Consider the following 5,313-nt stretch of genomic DNA (forward strand, 5'->3'; position numbering starts at 1 on the left):
GCTGAATTGGCTGTCAGGAGGCGGGACCTTGAGTGGGGATTGGATCATGTGGTTTTGGCTCTAGTAACGGGCTCATCCACCGATAACCTCATAGCTGAGTGAGCTATCAGGAGGTGGGGCCTTGAGAGGGGATTGGATCCCAGGGTTGCTACCTTCATCAATGGATTAATGCCTCCACAGGGTGGGGGATGTGCCCTTGAATGGAGTAACTTTTCCCAGCCCATTCCCCTCTCCTTTCTCCACCTTGTGTTTCTGCTGCCACAGGTGCTGCCTACCTCAGCTCAAAGCTATAGCTCCAGCCAACCACAGATGGAGACAAACCCAAAGAAACCTTTCTTCCTTTGAGTTCAATTCCTTAGATCTTGTCACAGCATTGGAAAGCAGACCGCCACTGTCTATGAAAGCAAGCTCAAGGACCTGAGGCGCTAGGTGGAGAAGAGGAGGGGGATCAGAGCAGGCCCGAGAGGGGGGCACTCTGGAGCTAGCAGAAGCGTCACATTGGACTTGCTGTGATCTCTAGGCTGTGACGGTTGGGGACAGGGTGGAGATGGTGTGCTCTACAGTGTGCTCTACAGCTCTGCCAATGTGTGTAGTGTGTCACAAGGTTTCTGAGAAAGAGAGAACCCAGGGCTACATGGCTGGATGAGGGGACATGGCATAATTGTGGCTCTCCTCACACTTAGAGGCTTGGGGGACATTCACAAAAATTCTGGTCACTGGCTGAAACCTCAAGACATGGGAAGATTGGCTCAGATCTCCATTTGTCCTCTATCTTATAGTGTGCTTATTAAAGTTCCTCCTCCTCCTCCTCCTCCTCCTCCTCCTCCTCCTCCTCCTCCTCCTCCTCCTCCTCCTCCTCCTCCTCCTCCTCCTCCTCCTCCTCCTTCCTCCACCTCCTCCTCCTCCTTCTCCTCTTCTCCTCTCCCCTCTTCACATCTCTTTTCTTCCTTCTGCTTTCTCCTCCTTCTTCTCTTCTTCCCTTTCTTTCTTCAACTACCCTTCCTCTTTCTTCCTACTTCTCTTCCCTTTTTTCCTTCTTTTCTTTTCCTTACCTTCCTCATCCCAGGCCTTGTTCTTTCACTACTTGGCTTATGTGATTACTTCCAACTGAATCTTTTGAGAGCAAGTTTGTCCTGGACTCCCAGCTGACTAGCTCAGACCTTGGAGGTTCAGGTAGACACTGCCTTTATGGATGATCTGAGCACCACTGCCTGAGGACAAGAGGCATGGGGCCAGAGTCACCGTGGCGCACCTGGGCCTGGGTAGAGAAGACAACTGGGCTATTGGCATATTCACCGGCTGAAGGCTGGTTTATGCCAGGTGCTTTTTGCTCACTGTGGACTGACTTCCACTCCCAGCTCCCCTTTGGAAATAGAAGCATGGGATGCCTGCTTGTCGTTGAGGCTCTCAGGAGTGGACAAGAGGGAATTTACAAGAAAGCAGACATGTGATTGCTTGGGGAGTTTTAGTGTGGAGGACCTTGCAGCCTCATGACCCAGGCCTAGGGCTGCTGTTCCTTTCTGTAGTGGGAAATCTTGGCAATGACAGAGTTGTGTTTATGAACTGGAACACAAGAACTCATCAGACACACCTTGCACCTTGCCACGGGGGTCATTTGGGGATCACAGAGTGGCACTGGACAGGAACAAGGGAGACCACCTGTCCAGTTGCTCCTGAGCAGCCCCCCATGAGATGAGGCATGGGTTGGTGGTCACTTGATGGTAAAACAAGAAAAAATAACTGGACAAATGTTTGACATGGTTTTACACGATGTGATGGAACACTTGATTAGCACAGACCTGCCCTTTACCTTCTGTCTCGATGCGGAGTCCCTGGCTACCTCCAGGGCCTCAGGCTCAGGTTCCCCTGGCAAGCGAGAGGGGAGGGCATCCTCTTGTCCCAGTGGAACTGCTCCCACACAGGCCATGTGGAGAGAGCTGTGCTGGGCTCTGTGGTTCCTGCCCATCTGGTGTTCTTGCAAGGGACCTGTGGCTGCTTAGTAATATTGCTGTAAATCTACAACTCGACTTGTCTGTTAGTTTAAATTTAAAGTGTTTGTGCTGAGTGCTGGTGGTTTACACCTGTAAACCATGCGACTCAGAAGGCTGAGATCTGAAGATCGCAGTGTGAAGCCAGCCTGGGCAGGAAATTTCTTTTCTTTTCTTTTTGCCAGTCTTGGGGCTTGAACTCATGGTCTGGACACTATCCCTGAGCTTCTTTTGCTTAAGGCTAGCTCTATACCACTTGAGCCACAGCACCACTTTTGTTTTTTTTCTGTTTATGTGGTACTGAAGAATTGAACCCAGGACTTCATGCATGCTAGGAAAGCACTCTATAATTAAGCCACATTCCCAGCCCCAAAGCTTTGTTCTTTTTCTTCTACTTTTCTCCTGATGCTTTGGGAAAAGATGGAAGAGACAGAAGAATAAAAGATGGGGAAGAATGTGACCTTAGGGTCAAGAGAACAGAGCTTTACTCAAAAATCTAGAAAGAGCCAGGGGCAAGAAGCTCATAACTATAATTCTAGGTACTCAGGAGGCTGAGATCTGGAAGATTACGGCTCAAAGCCAGATCAGGCACATGAGGCTCCATCTCCAATGTAATCAAGAAACATCTGGGCTGGAGGCATGGCTCAAATGGTAGAGCACTGGTCAGTCAGCAAGAAGCAAGCAAAAAGCCTCGGTTCAAACTTCAGCACCATCAAAAAGACTCTGAAAGAAGAGGAAGGAAAACTAGTAGACATATTAGATATACTGTGTTGTTTAATTACTGCCCCTCGCTGGTTGGTTATTTTCGAGGTGGGGTCTTGCTCATGCCTGCATTGGAGTGGTCTGTGGTCCTACTATTTGCACTGTCTCATATCTCTTGGGATGGCACAAGCGTGCCACTGCTCCTAGCCATTGTGCTTCCACTGTGTCCGCATGCCAGGGGCATGCCACCACTCCAAGCTACTGGTTGAAATGGGGTCTCACACACTAACATGTCTGGGCTGACCTCGTACCACAACCCTCTTAACTCCTCTTCTGAAGTAGCTAGGGATACAGGCTCGTGCCATGGTGCCAGTTTCTTCCTGTTGTGATAAAGCCACAAATGCCACCATCGGTAGCCTACCCTCATGACACCATGGGACACTTGTCACTTCTCAACGTCCCCACCTTGAAGGGCCACGGACACAGGCCCATGGGAGTCAGCCTGCAACACATGCACTTTTGGAAGGACAGATGCAAACCAGAGCCTTCAGCTCATTTTGCTTTAGTTACTTTTTAGGTAGAGCCTCACATTCTTGTCCTGGTCAGCCTTGACTGTAGTCCTGCCGATGCTGTCTGCAGAGCTGGGATGACAGGTGTGAGCCGCCATGCCGTGCTTGCTGGTTGAGATGGAGCTTTTTTGCTTTGCTGGCTGTGATCTATGATCTTCTTTACTTTGACCTCCCCAGCAGCCCAGGATTCAACTGAGCTTTGAGTCTTGCCTTCAAATCTGCCACCCTTTCTATCTTCCCTGTGCCAGGCTCTTCCCTTCACTTTTTGTGAAATACAGTCTCAGTTCTCTGCCAGGCCTCTGTGATTTACTGCATGGTGGAGCAAGTAAGTCTCAGAAGTCAGACTGTACGACCTCTTGATTAAGAGTGAAATCGCATACATGGTGCCCCAGCTGAGCGCCGGGAAGATGAAGGTGCTAAGTACAGAGCAATTACAGCTAATTTTCTGATGCCCGTGGACCCCAAAGGTACTCTGAGTTCAGGTGTGAGTTGGGGTGGGAGTGGGGTGGCAGGCTCACTGGGCTGGCTTTGGGGAGATGTGAGTTGGGTGTGTCTCCTGAAGCTACTTTGATTAAGGGAGGTCTGAGAGCTAAAGGGTAGGTAGGAGATGGGGGAGGGCTCCCTGGGTATGTGGAGTCTCCACATCACTACCAGGCTTTGGAACAAAGAAACAAAGACATGAGGATAGATCTTCCTCTCTTCACCAACAAGAGAGTGGGCAGCAGGGGTGGGCAAGGGAAGGGAGAGGATGAAGGGGTGGCTGTGGAAAGGGAAAAACTGAATTAAACAAATTCAAATTGCATTTTTGTTTGAAACCAAGGCCTCCCTTTTTCTCGCTCTCCTCTTCTTCCCTCCCTCCCTCGAACTCAGGGCCTTGTATTCACTCTAGAGATGAAAAGAAGCATACAAAGAATCTTGCTTGGCTTTCTTGCTCACAGCTGGCGATCTATCATCTAAGCCATACCTCCAGTCTGAATTGTTGCTGGTAATTTGAGAGACAGATTCTCAAAGACTTTTCTGTCTGGGCTGGCTTTGAACCAGCCTCTCGAGCAGCTAGGATGACAGGTATGTCCATCAGGAACCAGGCTTGCGTGTCCATTATTTCTCAAATTATATAACACAGGCCCAGGCTTTTCTGCCTGAACACGGCACTTCTGAGATAACTTTTTCTCCAAAGACCTGCCCCTCCTTCCATCTCTCAGGAAGTGGTACAGACTCTGAGTCTCTGAGCACCTGATGGGGAATTCAGTTTCAACAGTATCTTCTCCCCAGCTCCAAGCCCATATCTCTGGTCTCTGTGTAGGAATGAGGACAAAGGAACACTTCTAGCTCTGGTCTCAGAGGCCTGGGTCCAGGTCTGACTGTGTCTGCTGATCTCTGGGGTTGGGGTGTGTCTAAGGATCACATGGTGCAGACAGGGCTGGTTATCATGGTGGCTGGGGTGGGAATGAGGAGAAAGAGGGGGTTGAAGAAGAAGGAGGATGAAGATGAAGAGGATTAAAGTAGAGAAAGGAAGAGAAAAAGTAGTAGAGAGGTGTTGGGAGCGAACAGTAAAGTTTAAAGTTCATCTTGACCCTGGTGCTCACTTGAAGGCAAGTACAAGGAACTGGTTTACTTAAAAAACACCAGGTGCCCGGGATTTCTTTGCTATGTCTGCAGAGTTTGTTTTACTTTCTACCAGTTGACCTTGTTTTGTTTTTACTGCACTCTATTTTTACTGAAATTTTCCTTGTTTTTCTGGACTATTGTAACCTTATGTTACCTCTTGACTTCTGATAGTATATATTAAGGTAAGTTAAAAATAGATTGTGTGCAGTCTTGAGCTGCAGACCTCCCGACCCCATCTTTGTCTTATGTCTTTATTTTTCTGCATCCTCGCCCCCTAATTCAGGATTCCCCTTTGTTGCCAGCAGGCTCCGGCAAGTGGGGCCTGAACAGGGAACTGAAAACCTGGGATCATGGCAGAGGACCCAGCTAAGGTACGAGGACATCCAGAAATAGAAAGTGGGAGAGAGTGTAGTCGGGAGTAAGAAATTATGGGGCAAGGTAACAGC

The sequence above is a fragment of the Dipodomys merriami genome, unplaced genomic scaffold, assembly GCF_024711535.1.
Source record: "Dipodomys merriami isolate MVZ:Mamm:240054 unplaced genomic scaffold, mDipMer1.0.p SCAF_165, whole genome shotgun sequence".
Taxonomy (NCBI): domain Eukaryota; kingdom Metazoa; phylum Chordata; class Mammalia; order Rodentia; family Heteromyidae; genus Dipodomys; species Dipodomys merriami.